At 41.7% G+C, this 18,039-nt stretch overlaps 1 long non-coding RNA gene across 1 annotated transcript in view; it reads left to right on the plus strand.

Moving 5' to 3' along the window:
• Positions 1-18,039, plus strand: part of LOC132495352 (uncharacterized) — an 86,104-nt gene that overhangs the window by 54,826 nt on the left and 13,239 nt on the right. The window contains exon 4 of the long non-coding RNA XR_009533233.1: positions 13,085-13,243. This is a non-coding gene — a long non-coding RNA (uncharacterized LOC132495352). The remainder of the gene's footprint in view (positions 1-13,084; positions 13,244-18,039) is intronic.

Raw genomic sequence — 18,039 nt, forward strand, 5'->3', positions numbered from 1 at the left:
TGCAGAGCACAGGCTGTGGATGCACAGGCTCAGCAGCCATGGCTCACAGGTCTAGCCGCTCCACGGCACGTGGGATCTTCCCACGTGTCCCAGACTGGGACACGAACCCGTGTCCCCTGCATCGGCAGACGGACTCTCAACCACTGCACCACCAGGGAAGCCCTATGTGTCTTTTTGAATTATGGTTTTCTCTGGGTATATGCCCAGTAGTGGGATTGCTGGGTCATATGGTAATTCTATTTTTAGTTCTTTAAGGAACCTCCGTACTGTTCTCCATAGTGGCTGTATCAATTTACATTCCCACCAACAGTGCAAGAGGGTTCACTTTTCTCCACACCCTCTCCAGCATTTGTTGTTTGTAGATTTTCTGATGATGCCCATTCTAACTGATGTGAAGTGATACCTCATTGTAGTTTTGATTTGCATTTCTCTAATAATTAGTGATGTTGAGCAGCTTTTCATGTGCTTCTTGGCCATCTGTATGTCTTCTTCAGAGAAATGTCTATTTAGGTCTCCTGCCCATTTTTGGATTGGGTTGTCTGTTTTTTTAATATTGAGCTGCATGAGCTGTTTATATATTTTGGAGATTAATCCTTTGTCCGATGATTCATTTGCAAATATTTTCTCCCATTTTGAGCGTTGTCTTTTTGTCTTGTTTATGGTTTCCTTTCCTGTGCAAAAGCTTTTAAGTTTCATTATATCCCATTTGTTTATTTTTGTTTTTATTTCCATTAGTCTAGGAGGTGGATCAAAAAATATCTTGCTGTGATTTATGTCAAAGAGTGTTCTTCCTATGTTTTCCTCTAAGAGTTTTATAGTGTCTGGTCTTACATTTAGGTCTCTAATCCATTTTGAGTTTATTTTTGCGTATGGTGTTAGGGAGTGTTCTAATTTCATTCTTTTACATGTAGCTGTCCAGTTTTCCCAGCACCTTGCTGGGAAAAGACAGTCTCTTATTGAAGAGGCTGTGTTTTCTCCACTGTATATCCTTCCCTCCTTTGTCATAGATTAGTTTACCATAGGTGCGTGGGTTTATCTCTGGGCTTTCTATCCTGTTCCATTGATCTATATTTCTGTTTTTGTGCCAGTACCATACTGTCTTGATTACTGTAGCTTTGTAGTATAGTCTGAAGCCAGGGAGTCTGATTGCTCCAGATCCCTTTTTTTCCCTCAAGACTGCTTTGGCTATTTGGGGTCTTTTGTGTCTCCATACAAATTTTAAGATTTTGAGTTCTAGTTCTGTAAAAAATGCCATTGGTAATTTGATAGGGATTGCATTGAATCTGTAGATCGCTTTGGGTAGTATAGTCATTTTCAGAATATTGATTCTTCCAATCCAAGAATGTGGTATATCTCTCCATCTGTTGGTATCATCTTTAATTTCTTTCATCAGTGTCTTATAGTTTTCTGCATACAGTTGTCTCCCTAGGTAGGTTTATTCCTAGATATTTTATTCTTTTTGTTGCAATGGTAAATAGGAGAATTTCCTTAATTTCTCTTTCAGATGTTTCTTCATTAGTGTATAGGAATGTAAGAGATTTCTGTGCATTAATTTTGTATCCTGCAACTTTACCAAATTCACTGATTAGCTCTAGTAGTTTTCTGGTGGCATCTTTAGGATTCTCTAGGTATAGTATCATGTCATCTGAAAATAGTGACAGTTTTACTTCTTTTCCAAATTGTATTCCTTTTATTTCTTTTTCTTCGCTGATTGCCATGGCTAGGACTTCCAAAACTATGTTGAATAATAGTGGTGAGAGTGGACATCCTTGTCTTGTTCCTGATCTTAGAGGAAATGCTTTCAGTTTTTCACCATTGAGAATGATGTTTGCTGTGGGTTTGTCATATATGGCCTTTATTATGTTGAAGTAGCTTCCCTCTGTGCCCACTTTCTGGAGAGTTTTTATTATAAATGGGTGTTGAATTTTGTCAAAAGCTTTTTCTGCATCTATTGAGATGACCATATGGTTTTTATTCTTCAATTTGTTAATATGGTGTATCACATTGACTGATTCACGTATATTGAAGAATCCTTGCATCTCTGGGATAAATCCCACTTGATCATGGAGTATGATCCTTTTAATTTATTGTTGGATTCTGTTTGCTAGTATTTTGTTGAGGATTTTTGCTTCTATATTCATCAGTGATATTGGTCTGTAATTATCTTTTTTTTGTAGTGTCTTTTTCTGATTTTGGTATCCATGTGATGGTGGCTTCATAGAATGAGTTTGGGAATTTTCCTCCCTCTGAAATTTTTTGGAAGAGTTTGAGAAGGATGGGTGTTAGCTCTTCTCTAAATGTTTGATAGAATTCACCTGTGAAGCCATCTGGTCCTGGACTTTTGTTTGTTGGAAGATTTTTAGTCACAGTTTCAATTTGATTACTTGTGATTGGGCTGTTCAAATTTTCTATTTCTTCCTGATTCAGTCTTGGAAGGTTCTACCTTTCTAAGAATTTGTCCATTTCCTCCAGGTTGTCCATTTTATTGGCATAGAGTTGCTTGTAGTAGTCTCTTAGGATGCTTTGTATTTCTGCATTGTCTGTTGTTACTTCTTCTTTTTCATTTCTAACTTTATTCATTTGAGTCCTCTCCCTCTTTTTCTTCATGAGTCTGGTTAATGGTTTATCAATTTTGTTTATCTTCTCAAAGAGCCAGCTTTTAGTTTTATTGATCCTTGCTATTGTTTTTTTGTTTGTTTGTTTCTATTTAATTTATTTCTGCTCTGATTTTTATGATTTCTTTCCTTCTGCTAACTTTGGGGTTTTTTTGTTCTTCTTTCTCTTGTTCCTTTAGTTGTAACGTTAGATTTTTTATTTGAGATTTTTCTTGTTTCTTGAGGTAGGCTTGTATAGCTATAAACTTCCCTCTTAGAACTGCTTTTGCTGCATCCCATAGGTTTTGGATCATCATGTTTTCATTGTTGTGTCTCTAGGTATTTTTTGATTTCCTCTTTGATTTCTTTAGTGATCTGTTTGTTATTTAGTAACATATTGTTTAGCCTCCATGTGTTTGTGACTTTTTTTCCCTGTAATTGATTTCTAATCTCACAGCATTGTGGCCAGAAAAGATGCTTGATATGATTTCAATTTTCTTAAATTTACTGAGGATTGCATTGTGACCCAAGATGTGATCTATCCTGGAGAATGTTCCATACGCACTTGAGAAGAAAGTGTAATCTGCTGTTTTTGGATGGAATGTCCTATAAATATCAACTAAATCCATCTGGTCTATTGTGTCATTTAAAGCTTGTGTTTCCTTATTAATTTTTTGTCTGGATGATCCGTCCATTGGTGTAAGTGAGGTGTTAAAGTCCCCCACTATTATTTTGTTACTGTCGATTTCCTCTTTTAGTACTGTTAGCAGCTGCCTTATGTATTGAGGTTCTCCTATGTTGGGTGCATATATATTTATAATTGTTATATCTTCTTCTTGGATTGATCCCTTGATCATTAACATAGTGTCCTTCCTTGTCCCTTGTAACATAACTTTATTTTAAAGTCTATTTTATCTGATATGAGTATTGCTACTTCAGCTTTTTTTGATTTCCATTTACATGGAATATCTTTTTCCATCCCCTCACTTTCACTCTGTATGTGTCCCTAAGTCTAAAGTGGGTCTCTTGTAGACAGCATATAGATGGGTCTTGTTTTTATATCCATTCCGCAAGTTGTGTCTTTTGGTTGGAGCATTTAATCCATTCACGTGTAGGGTAATTATTGATATGTATGTTCCAATGACCATTTTCTTAATTGTTTTGGGTTTGTTTTTGTAGGTCTTTTTCTTCTCTTATGTTTCCCACTCATAGAAGTTGCTTTAGCGTTTGTTGTAGAGCTGGTTTGGTTGTGTTGAATTCTCTTAGCTTTGGCTTGTCTGTAAATCTTTTGATTTCTCCATCAAATCTGATAGAGATCCTTGCTGGGTAGAGTAATCTTCATTGTAAGTTCTTCCCTTTTATCACTTTAAGTATATCATGCCACTCCCTTCTGGCTTGTAGCGTTTCTGCTGAGAAATCAGCTGTTAACCTTATGGGAGTTTCCTTGTATGTTATTTGTCATTTTTCCCTTTCTGCTTTCAATAATTTTTCTTTGTCTTTAATTTTTGCCAAGTTGATTACTATGTGTCTTGGCGTGTTTCTCCTTGGTTTTATCCTGTGTGGGACTCTCTGTGCTTCCTGGACTTGGGTGGCTATTTCCTTCCCCATGTTAGGGAAGTTTTCAACTGTAATCTCTTCAAATATTTTCTCAGGTCCTTTCTCTCTCTTTTCTCCTTCTGGGACCCCTATAATGCAAATGTTGTTGCATTTAATGTTGTCCCAGAGGTCTCTTTGGCTCTGTTCATTTCTTTTCATTCTTTTTTCTTTATTCTGTTCTGCAGCAGTGAATTCCACCATTCTGTCTTCCAGGTCACTTATCTGTTCTTCTGCCTCAGTTATTCTGCTATTGATTCCTTCTAGTGTGTTTTTCATTTCAGTTATTGTATTGTTCATCTCTGTTTGTTTGTTCTTTAATTCTTCTAGGTCTTTGTTAAACATTTCTTGCATCTTCTCGATCTTTGCCTCCATTCTTTTTCCACGGTCATGGGTCACCTTCACTATCATTATTCTGAATTTTTTTTCTGGAAGATTGCCTATCTCCATTTCAGTTAGTTGTTTTTTGGGGGGTTTTATTTTGTTCCTTTATCTGGTACATAGCCCTCTGCCTTTTCATCTTGTCTATCTTTCTGTGAATGTGGTTTTTGTTCTACAGGCTGCAGGATTGTAGTTCTTTTTCTTCTGCTCTCTGCCCTCTGGTGGATGAGGCTATCTTAGAGGACTGTGGAAGTTTTCTGATGGGAAGGACTGGTGGAGGGTAGAGCTGGCTGTTTCTCTGGTGGGCAGAGCTCAGTAAAACTTTAATCCTCTTGTCTGCTGCTGGGTGAGGCTGGGTTCCCTCCCTGTTGGTTGTTTGGCATGAGGCAACTCAACACTGGAGCCTACCCAGGCTCTTTGGTGGGGCTAATGGTGTACTCTGGGAGGGCTCACGCCAAGGAGTACTTCCCAGAACTTCTGCTGCCAGTGTCCTTGTCCCTTAGTTAGCTACAGCTGCCCCCCATCTCCACAGGAGACCCCTCAACCCTAGCAGGTAGGTCTGGTGCAGTCTCCTGTGGGGTCACTGCTCCTTCCCCTGGGTCCCTATGAGCACACTATTTTGTGTGTGCCCTCTAAGAGTAGAGTCTCTATTCCCCACCCCCCAGTCCTGCTGAAGTCCTGTAATCAAATCCCGCTGGCCTTCAAAGTCTGATTCTCTAGGAATTCCTCCTCCCGTCACCAGGCCCGCAGGTTGGGAAGCCTGATGTGGGGCTCAGAACTTTCACTCCAGTGGGTGGACTTCTGTGGTATACTTGTTCTCCAGTTTGTGAGTCACCCACCCAGCAGTTATGGGATTTGATTTTATTGTGATACGCCCCTCCTACCATCTCACTGCAGCTTCTCCTTTGTCTTTGCATGTGAGGTATCTTTTTTGGTGAATTTCAGTGTCTTCCTGTCGATGATTGTTCAGCAGTTAGTTGTGATTCCAGTGCTCTCGAAACAGGGAGTGAGAGTATGTCCTTCTACTCCACCATCTTGAACCGATCTCTAGGACTCTATCTTAATAAGACTTATTTCTGCCTTGGCCTGCTATACATTACACTAGCAATGAACAAAACACTGTTTTGACAAGGATTTCCATGGCTTTCTATGGAGGAACTCCTGTTTACAATCTTTACTTCTAAACAGTTATGTCTTTTGTCTTCAGAAATGATTTTTGGGGCTATAACAAAACTGTAATGAAACAGCTGAAATGTACTGAGTACTTATTACATGCCAGGCTCTAAGCTAATAGCTTTACTTGGATTAGCTCATGTAATCCTCAACAACTCTGTGAGGAGCCATTATCCCCCTTTTTCAAGGAGGTGGTCTGAGGGGTAGGGCTGGGATTTGACCCCATCAGTGTGGCCGCAGAGCCCACCTGTTTGGAACCTCTGATCCTTACTGGGGTGTTGGTACTTGATGACAGCCTGTGTTCTCTCTCCCTCTGTCAGAATCTCTCATCCTCCCTGACGTGCTCTGGGCTTATTTCCCATATTAGTTCACAGTGATGCATTGCCAACTAGAAACAGACTTTTTAAAAACCAGTGGGCCTGTATTTTAAAAGCTTTGTTTGCAAAAGCAGTGGGACAGCTGGCTGGGGCTGCTGTTTGCAGAAGAGATACAGAGGGAGGAGGTACAAGGAATTTGGCCAAATATGAATATTTCTATTTTTCCAGATAATTAACTATGGCAGCTTGTAAATGAAATATTTGCCAGTGCTCATGAACATTATCCAGGGTAATGTTATCTTTTGATTAAACAACATATGTTCCCTAATAATGCGTATGTATAAGGGATAAAGAGGAAGGTGCCAAGATGCTCAGAATTTCTTAGATTTCATGGGTGTCAGCCAGATTCTAATGTAGTTCAAGACTTTCGAGGGAGAAAAGGACACTAGGATTCTGTTGAATATGCATTGTTCTTTTTCTAATCCACCTACAAACAATATTGTGCATGTTAATAATGTGAGTAATAATACATGCAAAGATAACTGGATTAAGTTTGGTAGTAGTAAGGAAAATGAGCAATTTTATGAATTATGGTTTGATTTAATTTCTCCATGAGACTCATTTTCTAGATCCGTGGGTCTCAAAGTTTACCTGCATCAGCATTACCTTGTGGCCTTTGAGAACGACTGACCTAGGTTGAGGTTAGATTGTGTGAAGCAACAGAGGAACATACTGAATTGACCAGGGGTCCCACTGTGATATTCGAGATGTGTCTCGTCCAGTGTGCTCTGAGAAATTCACATGCATTTTTGTTTATCAGAGTATTAGTGGTTTGATGAAATGGTGTCTGGCATAAAATCCACTTGGGTTAGCCAAAATTGTAACCTGGACCCTAATTATAAAGCTGCAAGTTATTTTTCTTGCTGTAGACATCAGCAGATCTTCAGGAATACACACAAAAACAGCACCAATGAAGAGATGTCTGTCTGAGGGCATCACAGTGCCCAGCTGGGTGCTCAAGTTCTCAGTCACTGGTTGGTTCATTGGTGATGCATCTCCACTCAGTACTTTTCTCAGCAGCTCCTCAGCTTCTTGTCGGCTTGAATTCTCAGGATGTACACTTCAGAAGAATGCACCATTGCATGGCTTTTTGGATTATTTTGAGTAATATTATTAATATCCTAACACAGTTACAGATATTAGAAAATATCTAACTCAAACCAAATCAAATATGAAAATATGACAACCAGATTGTCTGTACCATGGCTCATTGCATGGTGTCCCATGATCAACAAGTATTATTTCTATAAGTGAAGTAAGTCAGAGAGAGAAAGACAAATATCATATGATATCTCTTATACAGTATGTGGAATCTAAAGAAAATAATACAAACATTTATTATCTTATTTACAAAACAGAAACAGACTCACAGATTAGAGAATGGATTTATGGTTACCAGGGGGTGGGTGGGGGGGAGGAGAGATAGATTGGGAGTTTGGGATTGACATGTACACACTGCTATACTTAAAATAGATAACCAACAAGGACCTACTGTATAGCACAGGGAACTCCACTCAATACCCTGTAATAACCTAAATGGGAAAAGAATTTGAAAAAGAATAGATACATGTATATGTATAACTGAATCACTCTGCTGTGCACCTGAAACTAAAACAACATTATTAATCTGCTATACTCCAATATAAAATAAAAATTTAAAAAATTAAAAAAAATAAAAGCAAAAATAACAAAACAAAAAACCAAGTATTTCTAGAATAAGTAGAGTCAGGCTCAGTTTTAATTGGGTGTTAAGACTGTGGTATGTCAGATCCAGCGTGGTTAGAGAAAGAATTCTCCTAGAATTCATGGACTTCTCTTATTTCAATCTAAGGTGATTAACTCAGAGTCATCTTCCTGGTCTCTTATATTCCATTGCAACTTTAATTCCCTTTTCTGGTCTAGAGCACCGTGAAGAATATGTCAACTTTAAACAGCAGGTGAATCGTCCAGGTTGTTGGATTCTGAAGTGAGGGTTTTGAATAGCTGTGGAGCAATGTGAAGACACTGAGGTATCTAATTAATATATGTCAGTGGCTCTCAACCAGGGCCAATTTTGCCCCTCTGCTGGGGACAGATTGTCTGGAGACATTTTTGAGTATTACAGCTGGGGAATTGCTACCGGTATCTAGTGCATAGAGGTCAGGGTTGCTGATAAATATCCGACAGTGCACAGGACAGCCCCTCTCAGCAAAGAATCATCCTGCTGCAAATGACAATTGTACCGAGGTTGAGGAAACCCTGGCCTGGGAGCTGAGATGCCCTCAGTTCACTGGATGTATTAGGAGGATAAGTCATTGCTGCCTGTGATGCCTCAGTTTCCTACTAAACGATCCAAGAAACCTAGAGTGTGACTTGGGAGCACCCAGTCCTGTCAAGCTAGCTAGGAGGAAGACGTGGACAGAACGGAGTGTCTGTTCTTGGCCTTTCCAGAAGAAAGGCTGCAACTCTCATCCAGCAGCGTGGAATCCAGCTCTTGCAAGAATGTGGCATTCACTCCAAGACTGAGAAACAAATAGCTGCTTTCCTGTTATCCTCCTGTGGAGCTGCGCAAGTCATTACACGGCATTTTGAAGGAAGAATGATGGGTTAATTTTTCTGGCTGGATGTGGAGCAAACCAGTGCCGGACACTGGGAGGAAATCCATGCCTGTACCTCACTATCTCTAATGGGAGTTTCAAAGGCACTCGCAGATTTAGTGTCCTATTTGGTCTGAGTTGTATAACACCTGTCAGTAGGCCGCTTCCTTGCTATGTCATTAATATTTAAATAATGTGATTTAAAGGTCAAACTGCACCTACAGCAATATTAAAATACATCATTCAAGTTTTCTAGATGGTTATGCAAAGGACTAAGAGTGGCGACCCGCAGGAGACAGTGAAAAGTTACTGGCCCTACCCAGAAGACAGAATTAGCCACAAATATTTTTATTGTATGAATATAATTAATAAATTAAGAAGGTTGCATCTTTTTTTTTTTCCGGGTCAGAAATCTACATCCTTGTATTGAATTGTTGCAAAGATGAACTACAGGGGATGAGTTCTGCCTAGACTAGCTGGGAGTGAGCAGCAGAGTTTGGGGAACTTGCCTTCCCTTTACTGTCTCCCTTCTGAGGTTTCCATCCCCTTTACCTCCGTGGTCCACCCTGGTTGCCTCTCCTGGGAAATGCCTTGGCTGGATGGCTCTACCACCTTTGCCTGCAGTGCACCTCATTCCCAGCAGAGAGAGCTAGTCTCCACCGTTGTTGCTTTGGAAGGAAGCTCATTAACAGATTTACCAATGATGTTACTAAGGAAGGGGTAGTAAACATTTGCTACTTTTTGGCCCCTAGCATTCACCTGCCGCCCCCTCCTTCTATCATGTCTTTGTTCAACTGTAAAGCCAGGTGCCTGGCTCCCACCATGGGTGACAGAAGACCTGAGTTTTTCCTCTCTAATTGAGGAGACTCACTATGCAAGATAAATTCATCTCAGTGTCCTCATGTTGAGCAGAATGTTCCTGCTCTTTGGAGCTCTGCAGCTTTCTTGGTTCTCTCTGTAACCAACCCAGCTTTTACAGTGGTCCATAGACTCTCTGAGCTTCCTAATGCTGTTGTTCTGTGGACAAAAAATTAGCACATTGAATGGCCTATCAGCAGAATCCGTGCCTGATTTACGGATGAGCCTTCCTAACGATGCAGGACAAATTGGTCATGAAATGCCTTCCAAACTGTGGTCAAATTTACAACCAAGAGGAGGTGCTTTGGACAAAGAATGTAGTTTGCCATTCCAGTAAGTGAATGTTGCCCACCATCAAGCCATCAGCCACTGTAGCCACCTTGATGGTGCACCCTAAGGGGAATACCGGATGGAGAAAAACAGGATGCTGGCCCTAGATAGTTAAGGTGCATATCCAAGGAATAATTTTAATGAGCCTAGACTCTTGCAGAACGCACCCTCCTTACCCCATTCTGTCTACAGATTTGTGGGTCTGCCCTGTGTGTGGGTGTACAGAAGCTCAAACAAGGATGAGACATGGTCCTCCTTGATGGTAGCAAATTGGGTTGTACTGTTTATGCCTGAAGATGACACTTCGTCAATACTGGAAGAAGCAGAAAATCTACAGGATCTGATCTGCCCAAGTTGTTGCCAGGGATGAGGAAGGGAACCCTGAACAAGGATGTTTGCAGGCAACAGTGAGAGGAAAACAAGTTTTTCTTGCTTGTACCCTGCCAGTTATTATACTGGCTTCACTTAATTTACCCTTATGAGTTAACAGAGTCAGTTTCCCACTCGTGAAGCCAAAGCTCTGTACACACTATAAGTGTGTCATGCCTCTCAGAGGTATTTGTGTTGCAATGCAGGATAACTTTAAATTCAAGGTGAGATTTTTCTGGCATCACACGTAGGAGTGTGGAAAGAGGAGAGTGGCATACTCCTTCACAAGACGAAACACAGTGAGTTCCCCCAGGTTTGGGCTGCATCCTTGCTGGATGCTGTCAGACAGAGGGCCTGGTGGGAAGGTCCACCACTGGCCATCTTGATGGCTTTAATCATGACCCTGTTTCCAGGTCACTTAATGACTCCAAAACTACTTTTCTTATCTATAAAGTGGGAATAATAACAACTCATAGAATTGTGAGAATTCAATGAGGTGACACATGCTAAATAGCTTTTTAAACTGTAAAGGGGTGTACAAATAGGAAAGCTTTTTTCTTAATTTAATTTTTGAATAGATAACACATTTATGGCATATGTGGTTTAAAATAGTTTAAAAGACATAAAAAGAAAGTTCCCTCTTACTCCTGTCCCTCAAGCACCCAGTTCTCATCCCATTCTCTTCCAGGTCTACACTGTTTTTAGTTTCTTTATGCATATTCAAACAAAACCTAACATATATTCTTATTTTCTCCCTCATTTTACTCAAAGGTAGAGTTATTCTTCTATAACTTGCTTTTTTCTATCTAGTTAAATATATATCTTTTCTCAACCTGGCGAAAACACTTGACTTTGTTTCTATATCAATATATAGCTCATTCTTTTTCTTTTTTAACAGCTGGTTCAGTGAGTCCTCTATTGATACATATCTGGGTTGTTGCCAATATTCTTCTATTCAGATAAGTCTGCAAAGAAGCATTGTGTGTGTGTGTGTTAGTGTGTGTGTGTGTATGTGCGCATGCACACGGGTATATGTATGTATATTTACATATTGAAATTCCTCCGTCAAAGAGGGAAGAGTTTTTCTTTCTTTGCTGGCGCAGGTGCCCAGGTTAGAACAGGAAATCTTAGGCAGAGCTCTCTTTCTGTAACTCTCACCAAGCTCTGATTATTTGGCCCTGGACAAGAACGGATGGAGCCAGAGGTCAGTCCGAGAAGAGAAGGCAAGTGGGAAGCCTGGGTCTAGAGTTGGATTTCTCTCCTCAGGACATGATAAGTCTGCTCCTATGGAAAAGGGACCGATGTTGCTTCTTTCCCATATTTTGGAGCACTTTTCTCAACAAAGGAATGGGCATGTTAGCACTCACCCACAGCACCGAGCTCCCAGCACAGCTCACTCTGTAATATTAGCCACACGGCTGTCCTGTCAGCAGGGTATTTGATGGACCCTCACTCCATTCAATTCACTATTACAAAGTGAAATACGACAGGTGCCAGAAGAGAGGGAGCGGAACAAAACCATGGGTGTACGGCCATCCTTCATAGTCTGTGGTCTCAGAGGCCCAGTGACTCCGCTTCTTAGTTGTCTCAGTGGGTGTCATGTCACACTGATGCTGAGACAGCCCACCCGCCCCCTGTAGCTGAGCACGACCTGGTCAGACACTGCCCATTCTGTTGCTTGTCGGAAGGCAGCCGCTGTGAAACGGCAGAGCGTGTTCGGGGCAACGTGGAACAGTCACTGTGCAGAGGAAATGATGTTTGTAGAGACGGGCAGAGGTAGTTGCTGAGAAGAGCCAGGCAGGACTGGATTGGGACAAGTCTTGATGGCTAAGTTCAAGCTTTCAAACCATTGCAAAAGCTATGGGTTCCTTTGGGGATTTTAAGTAAGAGTGTAACCCCAAACGCGCTCGCATTTCCATGTAGAAAGAGCACTCTGGCACCAGTGTGGCGATGGATGGAAGGGGAAGACCCTGGGCAGGGAGCGCAGTGAGGGCGCCCCCCTAAGGCAGGAGGTGGAAGTTCAGGCTGCGACCCACTGGGAAGCACAGAGCGTGGGAACCGCGAGGCGTAGCAGAGGGCAGAGGGCCGACTCTGGGATGACCGCCCAGTTTCCGGCTCTGTTGGCCACGTGGATGGTGGTGCCATTTATTGGGCTGTACGCACAGGAAAAGAAGCCGGTGCTGCATGAGGGCTGAAGGTTCCGTTTGGCGGCGAGCTTGAGTTTCTGGAGGGACATCTAAATGGAGACGTCCAGCGGGCAGTTTGCCATGTCAGTCTGGCTTGGGAGAGACATCAGGACTGGCAGTTGTACGGATCAGCCTCTACAGTTTTTTGCCGCAGCTACTTATTTTTCTGGGAATGTTCCTTTCTTTTTTCGTGTCTGCATTCTCTCACCCCCTCAACGCTGCCTTTCCCTTACAGTGGAGACCATGCCACCCAAGATGCAAAACCTCCTGGGAGGCTGTTTCTCAACTAGTGGGCCCTTGGGGCCGACAACCACCTGCTTGCTGAAATGGAGTCTGGCCTGCACATTTGAAAGTAATGTTAGCAGTTCTAGTCTCTGACGGATGCCGAGTCCACTAGTTACAATCACAAGTAATGAAAAGATAGATTCAATGTTTCTTTCTTCTTTTGATTACAGGAGTAATTATGCAGGTGTTTATTTGATCAGCCTATCAGTCAAGAGACTGGAAATTCTTAAGCTGCATCCTTTCAAAGCATCAGTGGCAGATTGCGGCCACCCTCTCACTCCTGCACGCCCACTGTTTCTTGTCTAATGGAATGAATTAACCATTGTTCCTTCCTTTCCATGTGGATGTCTACAAACCTCCAGGCAGATGCCCTGGTAAGAAACCCACTGGTAGAGAAGAAAGCGAAAGCCCCTTCCATGTGTCATCTTCTGGAACACTGCAGAACAAACATTGTGGCATAAATCACTCCAAATTCATCAGTTCTGGCGTACCATCAAAGAAGAAGAAAGATTTCTAATGGGGTGAGTGAATCTTTGTAAATTCAAGAGCTCCTTTGAAAAAACCCTGACATTTCCTGCTGCCATAGAAACCATCTTTTTCAAGTGGATTGTAAATAAAAACAGGGCCCTCTGGCTTCACATTTATATTATATGTCTACGGTCTTTTAAATATGGAAAAGTATGCCTTATTTCTCTTGGAGGTGTCTGGCCTGTTGATCTTATTCTCATTGTATATGACTGTAGTCATAGGGAAAACTTATGTTAGCCTTTCTGGGTTAAGAGATAAGAAATTCATACAACTGATAGATGCCGATATTTGTTTTAATGCAATCGGAGGTTTTGTGTTCCTGAGAGTAGATGAATCATGGAAAAGAATTTTAAAAAATCTCTCCCCCAGCAAGGGTAAAATAGTGTCATAGATCTGTGTGGAATTGCTCACAGAACTCCTGTGCCATGAAGGCTGTGGCTGTTTTGAGACATTTCATTTGTTTATCACAATTCACTTTGTGAGGAGAATCCAGTATTTCATTGGGGCAGATATGTGCCCTTTGCGTATCCTTCTCGAGTTTTGACTGGCAGTCCCATGGAAGAGGGCCTCTAAGAGTCTGCATGGAGGATGAGAGCAGAGTGTCTGGGAGTCGCTCGTGCCATTAGCTACACCTGCCAAACACCGACCGGGCAGGGAGGCATTCTGGGAGATGCAGGGCTTGAAAGCTTTCTTTGCTGACCTTGAGTTAAAGCAGAACTGATTTCACACATATGAAATGCACCCCAGGAAAAGTTCTCCCTCAAAAAGCTGCCTGTTTACCCTTGATTTAGCTAAATGTTCCTCTTTTGCATCCCCCTAGCCTCCATCTTGTCACTCAAGAATACTGAAATTATCTGTTTCTGTTTCACCCACCAAACTCTCCACTTTTTAAGGGCAGGGACAGGGTTTGATTCATTCTTATGCTGCAGTGTCCAGTCCAGCACCCTGCACTTAGTAGGTTCTCACGAAATATCTTTCAAACAGAGCTGACATGAGTTGAAAAGCCATATCTTGTAACTAGGAGTGAGCTTCTCCAGGGTGGGTACCATGTCTCATTTATTTTTGGAATAATAATGAAGATAATAGCTTACATTGATTGGCTATTTGCATGCATTATCATTTCTAATTGCCTCATCAATTCTATAAAATACCTTCTATTATTGTCTCCATTTTTCAGATAGTGAAACTGAGTCAGAGAGGTCATTTGTTTGACCTGCTGCAGCTAGTACGTGGTGGATCTGGGGTTCTGACACATACCCTCTAATTCCAGAGCTCGTGGCCAGTGTCATGACAGTCTGCTGCCTCCAGGCCTAAGCATAGTCCCTTGTTTAGAGAAGATATGAAGAGATGTTTGTTGAATGAGTAAATCTCATAGGAACTCTGGTAGCTCAAAGTTGTCATGTGCCTGGCTTACTTTTTAGAAGCAGTCAACACCTCATTTCTCACGGTGCTTCTGGTTGATACTTAGGAGATTGATCTCATGACCCAGTCGTGAGAGTTGTTCACAAATATTTTGTTTCCCATTCTTCCAGGCACAGTAGAATTCTCTTCCTTGTTCCTTCCTGTCAGTCATGGACTTCTGACTTGCCTTAGCCCATGAAATATGAGGAGAAGTGATACGTGTCACTTACAAGCTGAAGCTTTGAGGGCCAACATGTGCTTCACCATATATGCTTTCCCCTGCCATGGTGAATGTGGACATAAAGGCCAAGATGGAACAGAGCTCCTTGACGATCCATGTTGGTCGTGTGTAGTGTGAGGGAGAAATAAACCTTCTTTTGTTGTTAGCCACTGACATGGGGGCTTGGTTGTTAAGTGTAGCATAACCTCCCCCATCTTGCCTAGTCCAAATATCAAATGACTGCTTCTCTCTCATTTCAATCATCTGGGCATCACTGGCAGTGATGGTCAAAGTACAAGAGGTCTTCAGAAGACCCCTCATAATTCAACAAATATTAAATTACTCCTCTTACCATATCCTTTTAGACGTCAAAGGCACAGAGTCCTGTCTTAACTTGGAAACTCTTGATGGTACCCACTAGATATAGCTCCTTTTGAAAGTTTTGTTAGTTTGATTGCTTTTATGGATTTGGCTATGTCTTAGGTCGGGTTCTGCAGAAACAGACCCAGAAATGAGAATTCCTGTACAAGTGCTTTATTCAAGAAGGGCTCCCAATGGAGACCAGGGAGGGGCTGGGGGAGCAGGACAGGGAGAGGGAGGGAGCCAAGGCAGCATGTGGTCTCAGGCCAAGTCTTCAGGAAGATTCCCAGGGAAAGGTACATTACACCTTAGTGTTTTCTTGCCTGGAGCAAAGGAGTTAGGATTCCCTTCTCCCTTGGTGAACAGTTTTGATTAACGGTTACCCTGTAGAAGGTGGGATGTAAACCCCAGGAGCTGGCCTCCTAGTAGGATAAGGGCATTCCCAAAGAAGATACACAGGCGCTGGCTGTTGAAAGCACACTGAAGGGGGAGGAGGGGTGTGCACTGAAAGAGTTAATTAGGGGACATTTCTTAGTTTTGACCTATTTTAAACACTCTTTGCTTAGACACTTGTCAGGGAAAAATCAAAGATTGGCCTCCCCATTTCTGTGTGACAGTGACAGACAGGGGGACCTGGGGGTGCAAAATGACCTTCCTGTCATCAGGGAGGCAGTCGCGACGAAAGATGATGTTGGCACTTGTGACTTCTGAGTCTGGTGCCAGAGAATCGTGCACCCGCTCTGGGGCACTCTTGGCATGAGAGCTGATTGTACCAAACTCTAAGTGGGCTCTACTTTCATACAATCTGATGTACAGGCTTCTTATTGGCCCACAAAGACAAATTAAGGTATATCTATTTACATTACAAAAGCATTTAGTGAAGCTGAAAGGTTAAATGCCAGCATTCCTGGAAACAGTTTCCAAGATAGCAAAAATAAGAATCTTACTGTGTAAATTGTTAAAATCAAGTTTACTAGAAGAGTTTGCAGAATTTCTTTCTTCTGAGGTTTTCAACAAGGACTTAATCTAGGGGCATAGGAGTATTATCCTAGATGGGATGGGAAGGGAATGACCTTTCAAGGTCGCTCAGATGTTGTGATCGCAGTGCAACAAAATTGGGATTCCACGTAACTTATCAGAACTGTTGATGCTCAACACTAGGCACTACATGAACATATGGCAGGAAAACAGACACCGTGGAATGTATACATTGCATCGTTATGTTTGTGTGACTTTATACACCGGTCACAAGGAAGGAGTGAAGCCTGTGATTATCTTTCTCTTAGACTGACAAATGAATGTGTAAAAGTTGGAGAAAAGACAGACATTGTATTTACCAGAAACTCATAAACTACCAGAAGCTGTAAGTAAATGTGTGAGAATCCATTTCTTCGTGCTTGGGAATATTACCAGCATTTCAGCTGTAACTGCAAATAATGTGAGATTTGAAGACAAATACCAAATATTTTCCTGTTTGGAAATGTTTTGAAGTTTAGTCTTTATCAATAAATCTAAATCTCTTCATTCCACCTAAAGCTCTGACATTTTCTTTTCAAAATGTTGTGTTTTCCTTCTGGCACACACCCTTCTGCTCCCTTACCGCCTCCAAAACAAACAATCATACACACAAAGATCGCCTCGAACCTTTAGAGTTCATTGTGCTATGCTGGCCCCAGCTCAAACGTTGTCTGAACTTCTTAGCAGAATTATTTCAACATGTTGTGTTTTACTGTCTAGCTATAATACTTATCAGGTCTTTTTTTTTTTTTTTGAGAAAGGGGAAGAGCAGAAATGAAATACACCTTTCATTATAATTTATTTTAAGCAGTAAGGGAACATGGCTGTGCGATTGGCTTTTTTTTCCCTTGCAGCTCTTGCATTCCCTGACTCTTTGTGGAGTCTTACTGGGTGACTCTAGGTTACCTGCTGCAGCAGAATTGTGCCTCTTGCCTCTCAGTATGGAAGGGGCATGTATAGCATGATCTGTGGCAGGTAGGATCAGCGAGAAGTAAAACACTAAAGCTTATGGGTACAGGTAGATGTGGGTATGGTGCTTTAAAAATGTGTCCACAAATTCTTTAAAATTCTACTGGCACCCCATCTTCCTCTTTTCTCTGAATCTGATTTTACCCTCATCATGACCCTGAACCTTAGCTTTTTCCTATTCTTTTTCCTCCTATCTTTCTTTGGGTTCTCTTATCCTTTTGTCTATGCCTTTACAGGCACCCAAGATTTTCTTATTCCCTTACCCTTTCATTTTGCCTGCTTTGACCATCACTAACCACACACAGCTCCCCAGTGTCTGTATTCTGTCTCCAGTATTATCATAGGTGTGCATTGTCGTGGAGAACTGGGATGAGACTGTCTGTCTAGTAAGTATCCATGCCCTCCTTTCTCAGCTGGGGCCTCAGTTCAGCAGGCGACTCCTTTTAGTTCTCTTCTGTTGCTTCTCTCTTATGTCCTCCTTTATCCCACTCTGCCGTACACAAGCCCTCACCTCATCTATTCCTCATTCTTTTCTCTCCGCTTATAATCTTACCTTCTGCTTTGCTAAGAAGACAAGTCTTTCAAGGTGAGCCTTCTCAAATCATTAACTTCCTTACCCTCATGTTTGTAAGGAAACATCCCCTGAAATAGCAGTGGCTCAAACAGGATAAAATTTATTTTCTCTTATGTATAGTTAAGAAGTGGGAGGTTCAGGGCTACTTTCATGATCCTCAGGAACCCAGATACCTTCCAGCTTAGTGCTCTCCTGTACCTTGGGTGTGGCTTCCATCTTCATGAGCTACATGGCTGCTTGAGATCCAA

The sequence above is a fragment of the Mesoplodon densirostris genome, chromosome 8 (assembly GCF_025265405.1).
Source record: "Mesoplodon densirostris isolate mMesDen1 chromosome 8, mMesDen1 primary haplotype, whole genome shotgun sequence".
NCBI lineage: Eukaryota > Metazoa > Chordata > Mammalia > Artiodactyla > Ziphiidae > Mesoplodon > Mesoplodon densirostris.